This window comes from Phyllobates terribilis, unplaced genomic scaffold, assembly GCF_046119375.1.
Source record: "Phyllobates terribilis strain yellow unplaced genomic scaffold, ASM4611937v1 Scaffold_4__5_contigs__length_816908805, whole genome shotgun sequence".
Taxonomy (NCBI): Eukaryota; Metazoa; Chordata; class Amphibia; order Anura; family Dendrobatidae; genus Phyllobates; species Phyllobates terribilis.
In genome coordinates, this window is record NW_027362764.1 from 52,773,942 (window position 1) to 52,788,222 (window position 14,281).

Sequence of the window (14,281 nt, forward strand, 5' to 3'; positions counted from 1 at the left end):
ACACCTAGGAGCTACCACCAACCCATCAACGATATTGTAAGAGTGTGATCGGAGTGATCATATGCCTCCCCCTTGTGTATAAAGCGGTTGTAACCTGTGTTTGCAAAAGAGTGGTTTATATTCCAAAGTAAATGTAATGCTATAATATGTGTTCTGATAAATGCATAATGTCTGATGTGTCAGATATAGGGAAATTATAGGGCATACGACGTACGATTAGCATTAAATATAAGCCAGGACTTATAAAACCGTGCAGTAGTGGGCACAATAGAATCAGGAAGTGTATAGTGCCAGTGATGACACAGTTAATTGTTCAGAGAACAGCTCCAGTGTGGGAGGAGCAGGGTTAGTTAGTTAAGAAGAGGAAGACTTCCTAATTAGAGTCAGTCAGAGTGGGGAGAATAAGAGTGAAGGTGCTGGATGGGGCCATTTCAGGGCCATTGGGCCAAGGGTCATTCGGGAAACAGAACAATTGAAAGGAAGAGGTAACAGCAGCAGAAAGCAGCATGAGGACAGCAGCGACAATATTCAGTGGGACATCCATTAACATCTGCGGCCTACGGTCGGAACAGGGTATAGAGGAGCCTACCTTGATTTCGTCTCCAGAGGGGAGGGTCTCCATCCCTGGGGCAGGAAGTGCCGTTAGAGCGAGGGATAATGCAGGTGACCGAACCATTAAATGCTGTGTTACACTGTGCTCGGACCTGGGACCGTGGGAGAAATGGAGCCTCCTACAGCGAAAGTGAGTGTTGTCCATTATACACAAACCACACAACAGGCAGGATATTATCTTTTATTTGTGAGGAGCCAAGGTGTGGGAGAACAGCAGCCCCTCACCCACGACTACTGCCCTCTGCCCCTTAAACTATCAAATGTCTCAAGATGATTCACAAAACCAGCAAGCACTGACTAATTCTGCACTGGCACTTCCAAAACTGGGAGCATGATGCGCAATATACTTGGATACATTATGTTAATTTTTATTTGGGCACTGTATGACACTGCATGTTTGTAATCTCACTGTATGGAGGTATTATTTCAGCATTGCATGTACCACGGATGATCACGTTGGAGATTATTTTGGTACTGTATCTGGTGTTGAGACCTTGCATTGGGGACACGGCTTTGGCACTAGGAGAGGCAGTCCAGGGATAAAGTACAACTTGGTTTTATCTGTGCAGCAAAAACAAACATTCCATGAACTTTTATCACATCCGAATAAGCAAAAATGAAACCTGCTGATTTGGGCTCTGACTAGAGAACAAGTTACTTCACCTAAAAACAAACTTAATGGACACAATGGTGCATTTCGAGAAATTAATTTAGTAAAATGCCTGGGAGTGAAATATGGTGGTGGCAGTGTCCTTATGTGTGGCTGCATGAGTGTCGCAGGGCTACATGTTATTGAAGGTATGATGAATCCACAGATGTACTACTCTATAGTGACAGAGAAGATGCTGCCATCACTCTGTGTGCTTGGTAGACGTGCACTTTTCCAACATGACAATGATCCATACACACATCTTTTGCTTTGTGAAGTAGAACAGAAAAAACGTGACTCAGTGGCCAAGTGTCTGTTAATCTCACGCCAACCGACCACCTATGGGGAATTCTGAAAAGACGAGTTGTCATCACTCTCCATCCAGCATCCAGGCTCTAAAAGAGCTCGTTCTTGATGAATGGAAAAAGATAGGAGTTGCAATATGTCGCCGATTTGTTCATTCTGGGCCTAGAAGACTTGGTGCTGTCCTTAAAAATCATGGAGGTGATACAAAATACGAGATAGAGTAGTTTTTGATGTGGGGTGTACTCAGTGTCAGACTGGGGTGTCTGGGGCCCACAGGAGGAATTGATCCTCAGGGCCCACCCTACAGCAATATGCAAATAACTGTTAGCCGATATCCCCGTTATAGTGGAGCGTCGACTATAAATCACAGGCGGCTCCTGCACATACACTGTGCACCACTATAACTGGGATGTAGAATTACGGTAGTTTGTATTAAAGGGGTTCTTTGGTTAAAACAAGTTATCACCGATCCATGGGATCCACAGGATCGGTGATCACTTATTGATCCGAACATTGGAAAATGCACCTATCGGAAGAATGGGGAAGTTTTATCCCTGACAGGACACTAATCCCAATTTCAAAATGCAGCAGTAGGTGGGACGTCTGACCGCAGCTCCATTCATTCTCTTTGGGCGTCCAGAAAAAAAACAACAACAGCCACTGAGGGAAGGCATGAATGGATCAGTGGGGATAATCGGGATAAAAGCTTCATATTCTACCAATCCGTGTGGGTCCCAGCAGTCAGACCCCCACTAATCAATAATGTATCACATCCTGTGGAGAGGCGATTATTACTTATTTTCCCCGGAGAACCCCTGTAAGTGATTCTTGTTCCAAGTATTTAATCACTAATGGAAATAAAGAATCTTCTCCTAATTAATATCAGAGAGAACAAATGACCGCCATACACAACACAATCCACTAAACCAACATCAATAGTACCACATACAAGGGAGAAATACTGCCACACCATGACCAGACCACATATTACCACCACATAGTGACCGAATAGTACCACATACAAGGGAGAAATACTGCCACACCATGACCAGGGCTGCAGAGCGGCTTGGTGGTTACCCCAGTACCTTATGGGTGAGTTCTCTGATTGGACCTGTTATCATTACTCTGCCTGTTCGATCCTCTTTGGTGGCTTTCTTTGATTGTTGCTCTCTGTGTGGAGGCCCCTACTTTAGGGAGATTCTTTAGCTTCCATACACTGCCTACTACCATGTATATACTGTTTCCGTGTGTTATGGATATATCATATGTAAGTGTTGAATAGGGTCAGTCAGCTATCCCCTCAGGACCCACCAACAATCGCTGCCCTGCATCTGTGTGTATTCCTACCCCGAGTGATCTATTTTTTTAACTTTGTTACACGATTTTAATTTTATATATGAAATAAAGTGTCTTTTATACATTAATATGGACTTATACTTGATTTGGGATAATACTCCAATTTTGTAGGCTTCATGTATAGTTTGGGAGTACCCTGACCATCGTTATGTTATACAGTATATCCATGTAGTTCGGTTTGTTTATTTATGCCATGACCAGACCACATATTACCACCACATAGTGACCGAATAATACTATATATAAGGGAGAAATACCACCACACCATGACTTGACCACATATTACCACCACATAGTGACCGAATAGTACTACATACAAGGGAGAAATACCACCACACCATGAGCAGACCACATATTACCATCACATAGTGACTGAATAATACTATATACAAGGGAGAAATACCACCACACCATGACCAGACCACATATTACCACCACATAGTGACTGAATAATACCACATACAAGGGAGAAATACCACCACACCATGACCAGACCACATATTACCACCACATAGTGACTGAATAATACCACATACAAGGGAGAAATACCACCACACCATGACCAGACCACATATTACCACAACATACTGACCGAATAATACCACATACAGGGGAGAAATACCACCACACCATGACCAGAACAGATATTAACAGCATATAGCACCCAAATAATTCCCCATCATTTCTCTCCCCCACCTCCATCATTGCTCTCTCCCATCCCCATCATTGCTCTCCCCCACCTCCTCTATCATTGCTCTCCCCCACCTTCTCCAACATTGTCATATCTCCCCCACCTTTTCCATCAGAGTCATTTCTCCCCCACCTCTTCCATCAGTGTCATATCTCCTCCATCATTGCCATATATCCCCACACCACCTCCATCATCATTGCCATATCTCCCCCCACCTGATCCATCATCATTGCCATATCTTCCCCACCTGCTCCATCATCATTGCCATATCTCCATCACCATTGCCATATCTCCCCCACCTCCTCCATCACCAGTGCCATGTCATATCTCCCCCCACCTCCTCCATCACCATGCCATGCATATCTCCCCCTACCTCCTCCATCACCATGCCATGCATATCTCCCCCTACCTCCTCCATCACCATGCCATGTATGTGTGTCACCCCAGGCCTGGATGCCACAAATATTAAAGGCTGTGTCTGAGAGCAGGAGGGAGGTTCCCTGGTCAGGGACAATTAGCATACAGCACTTCCTTTCCCAGGCCAGTAGGGGGAGCTGGCTGCCCCTATAAAAGCTGGAACTGGGGGCAGGGTTAGAGAGAACTGGACGACCTAGCTCAGGACTGAGACTAGTCCCAGAGAAGGAGGGACAGTTCAGCTGTAGCCAAGGAGTCCCTGAGGCAGAGGAGAAGCTGCGAGCCAGGGACAGAGGCGACGAGAGCTGGTCCTGGCTGAGAGAACTACACTCTACACTACCGGACATTGGGGTCCGAGGCTGTCAGGGTTGCAAGTCCAGCAGCAGAGAACCAACCGCGAGGGATTTCAGGTCCCTTGGCCTAAGAAGCCTGGAGGCTCCGCCACACAGAGGGACCAGTACAGCACGGAGAAACAAAAGGTACCTAAGGCCCGAGTTGCAAGCCATAAAGGCTAAGTACACGGCCAGCTCAGGGACGTGGGCTATTACATCACGAAAAGGGGGATAGTCAGCAAGGGCAGAGAGAGAACGGTAGGCCTTCACACTCACCCTGATCAGTGGGGCTCGCCAGAATGCTCTCAGACACCCAGGCCCATTCCTACCCAGTACTCCTGTCGGATCATTAGTAATACCTACAATAAAGACCCTGGACTGTTTGAAGCGGATTCTGAACTCTTATTATTGCGGCCTGCACTATCACCCCCAGCATTCACATACGCTGCCTGAGGCTACACTCTTCCCGTGGGGAGTTATCCTATCCCTGTGCTGCACACCAACATCAGCCTCAGCGGTCTGCCTTGCAGCGGCGGTCATCCCTGACCGCAATCCACGGGTGGCGTAGTCGGACATTCATAACTCTACAAATAGACTGCCACAGCATTGGGTCTGACCACCCTGAGCCACAGGATCGGGTTGCCACTACTACCCCCATCATCGCACTGAAGCCCGGTTCCGGGTGCCCCACGACCCAGGGGGCGAGTCATATGTCTCCCCCCACGTCCTCCATCACCATGCCATACATATCTCCCCCACCTCCTCCATCACCATGCCATGCATATCTCCCCCCACCTCCTCCATCACTATGCTATGCATATCTCCCCCCACCTCCTCCATCACCATACCATGCATATCTCCCCCCACCTCCTCCATCACCATGCCATGCATATCTCCCCCCACCTCCTCCATGATCATGCCATGCATATCTCCCCCCACTTGCCCTATTGCCATGCCATATCTTCCTGCACCTCCTCCACCATCATTGCCATGCCATATCTCCCCCACCTTCTCCATCACCATGCCATATCTCCCCCCACCTCCTCCATCATCATTGCCATGTCATATCTACCCCCACTTCCTCCATCACCATGCCATATCTCCTCCCACCTCCCCCATTGCCATGCCATCTCCCCCCACATCCTCCATCACTATTGCTGTCCCTCATCTCCCCCACCTCCTCCATCACCATTGCTCTCCCTCATCTCCCCCCACCTCCTCCATCACCATTGCTCTCCTTCATCTCCCCCCACCTCCTCCATCACCATTGCTCTTCCTCATCCCCACACCTCCTCTATCACTAATGCTCTCCCTCTCCCCCCCACCTCCTCCATCATCATTGCTCTCCCTCTTTTCCCCTACCTCCTCCATCACCATTGCTCTTTCTCATCTCCCCCACCTCCTCCTCCACCATTGCTCTCCCTCTTCTCCTTAAACCTCCTCCATCACCATTGCTCTCCCTCACCTCCCCCACCTCCTCCAGCACCATTGCTCTCCCTCTTCTCCCCCCACCTCCTACATCACCATTGCCCTCCCTCATCTCCCCCCACCACCTCCATCACCATTGCTTTCCCTCTTCTCCTACCACCTCCTCCAGCACCATTGCTCTCCCTCTTCTCCCCCACCTCCTCCAACACCATTGCTCCGCTGCCATTGTCCTCTTGTTGGCAGCGGAGCCGCACAGGATGAGGGCAATCCGGGCCATGGGTTCCCCAGAGCCTGGGGGTCTGAGAAGCAGGCCAGATTGTCCTCATCAACCGCACTGCAAGGGCCCTCCTGACCTTCTGGGCCCTTGCAGTGGGGAGCACTGGCGGCCATGTTAACCAGGGGCCCAGTACGTCCTGCTCGGGGGCCCGCTGAGGACCTGGGCCCACCGTGGAGAATTCTCCGGTGTCCCGGTGCCCCAGTCCGACCCTGGGTGTACTCATTTTTACATCAATTAATTTACGTAAAACAGAAGATTTTGTGATGAAAGTTATATTATTAACCTTACTTTCATTTTATGAGTTAAAAAATGTTCCATGAAACTCAGTCTGGTGAGAATTTTGGAAATTGCTCTTGTGTTCAGTGAAAATTTGAATAAAATCGTACTTTTTAAAGGGGGTGTACTCATTTATGCTGAGCACTGTATCTACTTTGCGTTCCAGACTTTCTCAATTGATTAATGGAAGTGACAAATTCTGAGACCTCGTTCAGCTTTATGAAATTATTACATTTAATTTTGGGATAAGGATGATTAAGCTTGGCCAGACACTTCAAGGCCCCTGGTTTATTATTTTTATTTTTCTTGTATTTGTTGCCATTCTTTGCACCAGATTCTTCAAAATGGCACATAAGGTTCATGAATTTTGCACAAAGTAAAAAATGTTCTGTATTTTTGGGCCCAGTTCATCACTGCTTTTTCCCTTTTTTTTTTTTACTAAGTTTTTTGTGTTTGGTACCTGTTTGTTTTGCGCCATATTCATCTTTTCATTTGCACCTTTTTAAAGTCACTTTTTTATATATTCGTCTGTGTTTTTTAACTCAGTCAACATTTACAACTTTTAAAAATTTGTGAAAATGTACTCTGGTTTCCCTCTGCAGTGATTTTATATAAACCAGCAATTTTTTTTGAAAGGTGAAACTTATTGCACCCACAACTTGAAAAAAATAGACAAAAATAAAGGTGATTTTATTACTTTTCTCAAAATTCATAAATAGCGTGCACAATGTTGAAGAATTTGGTGGAAAAACAGCAATGAATACCAGAAGACAAAAAAGAAAAGTGTTATTCATTGAGGTGTTGAAGATTTTTTTATTGTGTCACTGGAAGGCTTTTGGTTGCGGTAAGTCATCATTTCTAGTATTTGAGGCCACCAACAATTCGCCGCTCTTGCAGGGATTGATCAAGTTTACATGATACAATTGCAGAGGATTTATTTAGCGCGATTGGTTTATGTTATATTTTGCTTTGCCAACCTTTTCATAGGGGTTTAGCCACTTGGGCAAGAAATTGCCTTCTACTATGGGCCCAAAATCAGACTGTTATCCCCAAGGTTGAAACTCCCTAATATGGCAGACCAATTGTAAATCCTAGATTTGTGCCTTTTTTGCCCGTGCTGATGTTACCTGAGTTTAGCATCACCATAGTGACACGATCTTGCATTTGAGCTCATTGACACTTTTACGTCTTGTAGACTCTGTCTGCTTCATTATGTCCAGTAAATCCAATGTAAGGAAATGGACAAGTGAGAAGACACACAGTTAATGCCTAATATGAATGTCTGCAAGTGAACACCGCAATCTGCTGGTCAAAGATGATAGAGAAAGAAAAAGAATAAAGAATTACATTGGCAGGAACTCAAGAGTGAAGTGCATGTTCTCTCCGGGAAGAGATTGGAGGAGACACCGGGTCAGGTGACTGCTGTGGTGCATTTAGTAACTTTAAAAGGCCCGGGAGGGCTGGGAAGGGGAGGAGTCAGCACTTAGACCTGTAGTAGGATGGTCGTGTGAGCAGCGGAGTTGACCTATAGCCACCATCACGAGAGACCAGACCTGAGTAAAGGAATCGAGAGATCAGACCCAAGTGAAGACCCGAGAGAGACCAGACAGAGACCAGACTCTAGTGAAGACCCAAGAGGGACCAGACCCAAGTGAATACCTGAAAGAGACCAGACCCGAGTGAAGACCTGAGAGAGACCAGACGCGAGTGAAGATCCGAGAGACACCAGACCCGAATGAAGACCCGAGAAAAACCAGACCCAAGTGAAGACCCAAGAGGGACCAGACCTGAGAAAGACTAGACCGGAGTGAAGACCTGAGAGAGACTAGACCCAAGTGAAGAGCCAAGAGGGATCAGACCTGAGTGAAGACCCGAAAAAGACCAGACCCGAGTGAAGACCCGAGAGAGACCAGACCTGAGTGAAGACCCAAGAAAGACCAGACCCAAGTGAAGACACAAGAGGGATCAGACCCGAGTGAAGACGCGAGAACGACCAGACCCGAGTGAAGACCTGAGAAAAACCAGACCCGAGTGAAGACCTAAGAAAGACCAGACCCGAGTGAAGACCTGAGAAAGACCAGACCCGAGTGAAGACCTGAGAAAGACCAGACCCGAGTGAAGACCTGAGGACTTTTTAGGACGGCGCGCGAGGCCCCTTTAAGAGGGAGGGAGCATGCGCCCTAAGCACAGTGCCCGGTAAGCTGTGTGCAGTGCGCACCACAGTAGCTGCAGGATGGGAGCCGGAAGATGGCGGTGAGGGGAACGGCATCTCGGCCCGGCAGGAGGCAGAGACGCCGATGCTACAGTCCCCTCCCCCTTTACGCCCCCCCTTCTTTAAGCCCGAAAGAAATTTTTTAAGAAGATAAGAGGCATGAATGTTCTCCCTGGGTTCCCAAGACCTCTCCTCCGGGCCGAACCCCTTCCAATCCACAAGAAAGAAAGTTTTTCCTCTTACCCTCTTGGTGGCCAAAATGTTTTCTACCTCAAAGACGTCCTCAGCGGAGACTGGAGCTGGAGAGGTACCTGGATCGTCAGAGAAGGAATTAAGGACAACAGGTTTGAGGAGGGATACATGAAAGGAGTTGGGAATCCGTAAGGTGACCGGGAGTTTCAGCTTGTAGGCCACGGGATTGATTTGGTTCAGAACCTCGAACGGACCGATGAACCGCGGACCCAACTTATAGGAAGGTATCTTGAGATGGACATATTTGGAGGAAAGCCAGACCTTGTCTCCCAGACGGAATTGAGGAGGAACCAGACGTCTCTTATCAGCATGTCTCTTCATCCGCTCGGAGGACTGAAGAAGTGCAGATCTAGTGTCTTCCCAAATTGCCGAAAATTCGCTGACAAGAGACTCCGCGGCAGGATTGTCCACAGAAGAGGAGACGGGAAACGGAATCCGGGGGTGTTGACCGTAGACCGCAAAGAACGGGGATTTAGTAGAAGACTCGCTCTCATGGTTGTTATAGGAGAACTCGGCCCAGGGCAGGAGCTCAACCCAATCGTTATGGTGAGCATTGACGAAGAGCCGGAGAAAACTGGTAAGGACCTGGTTGATACGTTCCATTTGACCATTGGATTGAGGGTGATAAGCAGAGGAAAAATCCAAGGAGACGTCCAGCAGCTTGCACGTAGCTCTACAGAAGCGCAAAGTGAACTGAACCTCGCGATCAGACACAATGTGGAGGGGTAGGCCATGAAGATGGAAGATGTAATGGATGAAGTCCTTGGCCAGCACAGATGCAGATGGAAGACCAGGCAGAGGGATGATGGACCATTTTAGAGAAGCGGTCAGCGACCACCCAAATGATTTTACAACCGGCAGAGACAGGGAGATCCGTAATGAAGTCCATAGCTATGTGTTGCCATGGAGCGGAAGGCAAGGGAAGAGGAAGGAGACGGCCAGATGGAAGGTGCCGGGGAACCTTGTTACGGGCACAGGAGGAAGAAGCCGCGACGAAGTCCGCAACATCCTTGCGCAGAGAAGGCCACCAGTAATGTCGGGTGATGAGTAGAAAGGTCTTCCTCTGACCAGCATGACCAGCTAGTTTGGATGAATGGCCCCAGAGTAGAACCTTCTTACGATCTGGAACCGCCACAAAAGACTTACTGGGTGGAAGAAGAGACAGGTCAAATGGAGCTGTGTCACCCTGGCCTGGATGCCACAAATATAATAAAGCTGTGTCTGAGAGCAAGGGGGAGGTCCTCTAGTCAAGGACCATTAACATGCAGCACCTCCTGTCCCAGACCAGTAGGGTGAGCAGGCTGCCCCTATAAAAGCTGGAGCTGGGGGCAGGGTTAGGGAGAACTGGACAACCTGTCTCTGGATTGAGAGGTGTCCCAGAGCAGGGACAGACAGTTGTGTTGCAGCCTAAGAGGATGTGTGGCAGTAGGAGAGCCACGAGCCAGGGACAAGAGGCGAAGTGCACCTGTCCTGGCAGACAAGAAGACTGATCTACCAGATTTTGGTGTCTGAGGCTGTGAGGATTCCACGTGCCACAGCAGAAACCAGTCCGCAGGGGACTGTAGGTTCCTTGGCCTAAGAAGCCCGGAGGCTCCGCCACAGCAGAAGGGACCAGCAAAGCCGTACCAGGCCGGGAGTAGAAAGGAACCCACGTTGCAGGCCATACGGGCGAGAGGATACGGTGAACTCGGGAACGTGGGTTGTTACCCTACAAGGAGGGGAATAGCCAGAAGGAGCACAGAGAGCACGGTAGGCCTACACCCTCACCCTGACCAGGGCCAGCCTCCCACTTGTTCTCAGACATCCAGGCCCCCTCCTAGCCGGGCCTGTTTCTGGGTCATATTCTCTGTTCTAATAAAGACCCTGAACTGTTTAAAAGGCCTCCGTTCCCTGGCTATCGCGGTCGGAATCGTCCCCTCCATCATCCATTATATATTCTGCCCTGGGGCCATACTTGAACGATTCAGTGCTGCACATTTATATCAGCCCCAGCGGTCTGCACTGCAGCGGTGGTTAGCCTGACCGCAATCCACGGGTGGCGTAGTCGGACATCACTTCGAACTTATAAAGGACTACCACTGGTCTGACCACCCTGAGCCACATACCGGGTTGCCACTACTACCCCCCATCGTCTCCCTATTGCCCAGTTCCGAGTACCCCGCGGCCCAGGGGGCGAGTCAGAGCCACAGTCATTACTTTGGAGGGGTCGATGATATGTAGAGGCTCCTCCTCTTGGTCAGTGAACAGGAACGAGCGGGATAAAGCGTCAGCCTTAATGTTCTTGTCTGCCAGGCGGTAACGCAGAGTGAAGCAGAATTGGGCAAAGAATGGAGACCACCTGGCCTGATGCGGATTAAGTCTTTAATAATAATAATAGTTTTTATTTTTATAGCGCCAACATATTCCCCAGCACTTTACAAACTTTTAGGGGGGACATATACAGACAATACAGAATAAGCATATCTCATATCGAAAGGAGTAAGGGCCCTGCTCGCAAGCTTACAGTCTATGAGGAAATGGGGGAGACACAAAAGGTAAAAAGTACATATATTGTATAATGCAGCCTTGATATACTGAATAGGATAGGATAAATAATAATACATGGACTGGTCGCCAGCCAGTATGTGTACTGTCCTGACAGAGGCTATTAAGTGCATGGTTGGTATGGGGGAAAACTGGGACGGACAGAGTGTGTTTAGGCGATACGCCAGTCTAAAGAAATGGGGTTTTAGGGTCCACTTGAAACTGTGGGTATTGGGACTTAATCGAACTGTCCTGGGTAGTGCATTCCAAAGAATTGGCGCAGCACGCGAGAAATCTTGGAGACGGGAGTGGGAAGTTCAGATTATGGAGGATTTTAGTTTTAAGTCATTTGCAGAACGGAGGGCACGTGTAGGGTGGTAGACTGAGACAAGAGAGGAGATGTAGGGGGGTACTGAAGCATGGAGCGCTTTGTGGGTAAGCGTGATAAGTTTAAATTGAACTCTATATTGGATGGGTAACCAATGCAATGACTGGCACAGGGAAGAGGCATCGGTGTAGCGGTTGGCGAGGAATATGATCCTGGCTGCTGCGTTAAGGACGGATTGGAGAGGGGAGAGTTTAGTAAGAGGGAGACCGATTAGTAGAGCGTTGCAATAGTCAAGACGAGAATGAATAAGAGCTACAGTAAGTGTTTTTGCTGAGTCAAAGGTGAGAAAAGTCCTGATTCTTGAGATGTTTTTGAGGTGTAAATGACATGAACGAGCGAGTGATTTGATGTGAGGAGTGAAAGAAAGATCTGAATCAAAAATGACCCCAAGACAGCGGGCTTGTTGCTGGGGAGTGATGGTTGAGCCACAAACGGAAATGGCAATATCGGGCACAGGTAGGTTAGTGGAGGGAGTAAAGACGAGTAGTTCAGTTTTTGACAGATTCAGTTTTAGGTAGAGGGAGGACATAATGTTAGACACAGCAGAAAGACAATCACTGGTCTTTTGTAGTAATGCAGGGGTGATGTCCGGAGCAGAGGTGTATAATTGGGTGTCATCAGCATACAGATGGTACTGAAAACCGAATCTACTGATTGTTTGTCCAATAGGAGCAGTGTATAAGGAGAAAAGAAGGGGGCCTAGGACTGATCCTTGAGGAACCCCGACAGTAAGGGGAAGGAGAGAGGAGGAGGAGCCGGCGAGAGACACAGAGAAGGAGCAGTCAGAGAGATAGGAGGAGAACCAGGAGAGAACAGTGTCCTTGAGGCCAATAGTGCGGAGCATAGTGAGGAGGAGCTGGTGATCCACAGTGTCAAATGCTGCAGAGAGATCCAGGAGAATCAGCAGGGAGTAGTGACCATTAGATTTAGCTATTAGTAAATCATTAGAGACTTTAGTGAGGGCAGTTTCAGTAGAATGTAAAGAGCGGAAACCAGATTGTAAAGGGTCAAGAAGAGAGTTGTCTGAGAGATAGCGGATGAGACGGGAGTGGACCAGGCGTTCCAGGAGTTTAGAGATAAAGGGAAGATTGGAAACAGGTCTGTAGTTGGCCGTGCAGTTCTGGTCAAGGGATGGTTTTTTAAGCAATGGTTGTATGCTGGCGTGTTTAAAAGAAGAGGGAAAGATACCAGATGAGAGGGAAAGGTTGAAAATTTTAGTTAGGTGAGTGGTGACAGCTGGAGCAAGGGACTGAAGGAGATGGGAGGGAATAGGGTCACTGGTGCAGGTGGTAGGGCGAGAAGATGCAAGGAGCCTGATTACTTCATCTTCCGTGACTGGTTTGAAGTCAGAAAATGAGCAAGATACAATGTGGTGGGGGAGAGCATGCATAACATTTGGGGATTGGGAGAAAATTTCCTGTTGGATATGGTCAATTTTTTCTTTGAAATAATTGGCCAGATCGTCAGCGCTGAGGTCGGTGATCGGGGCCTGTGCTGTTTGATTGAGGAGAGAATGAAACGTGTCAAAGAGTCGTTTAGGATTATTGGAAAGTGAGATTATGAGGTTGTTAAAGTAGGATTGTTTGGAGAGGTGAAGGGCAGAGTTATATGTTTTCAGCATAAATTTATAATGGAGGAAATCTTCGGGCAGATTTGATTTTCTCCACAGCCGTTCAGCGCACCTGGAGTACCTCTGGAGAAGACGTGTTTGAGGCGTGTGCCAGGGTTGTCGCCGTCTATGCCGAATTTTTCTTTGTGTAGGAGGTGCGGCTTCATCCAGGGCGCATAGCATTATTTTGTTATAATGCTTCAATGCAGAGTCGGTACATGAGAGGGAGGAGATTGGGGCCAATGATGATTGCAACCTTTTTATAAATTTCTGGGTGTTAATGGCGCGTAAATTTCTATAAGTGTGGACGGTGGGAGTGTCTTGAGTCAGAGAGTGGATGGGGAGAGTTAGTAAAGTCATGTACTGAGCAAAGCCGGGAGAAGATCAGGTACAATGTGTTCCCGTCCTCATGTGTAGGAGAATTATCAAGCTGTGAAAGGCCGAAGGAGGAGGTTAGTGATAAAAGATGCGTGGCAGATGGGGAAAGAGAATCGCCAATTGGGATGTTAAAATCTCCCATGATTATTGTGGGGATGTCGCAGGATAGAAAATTTGGAAGCCAGGCAGCAAAGTGATCCAGGAATTGACGGGGGGGACCTGGAGGGCGATAGACAACCGCCACTCGCAGGGAGAAGGGCCAGTAGAGTCTGACTGTGTGGGCCTCAAAAGACAGGAAGATAAGGGAGGGTACAGGGGGGATAACCTGAAAAGTACATTTTATTGAAAGAAGCAGACCAACACCTCCCCCTGATCTGTTGTCAGGTCGCGGGGTATGAGAGAAATGTAGGCCACCATAGGAGAGAGCTGCAGCGGCGGTGGTGTCCGACTGCTGGATCCAGGTTTCAGTGAGAGCCAGAAGGTTGAGGGAATTAGGCTGTGTGCCCACGTAGCATTTTTCAAGCGTATATGCTGCGGAATTTCCGCAGCGTAAACGCTTGAAAAACGCATGTATATCC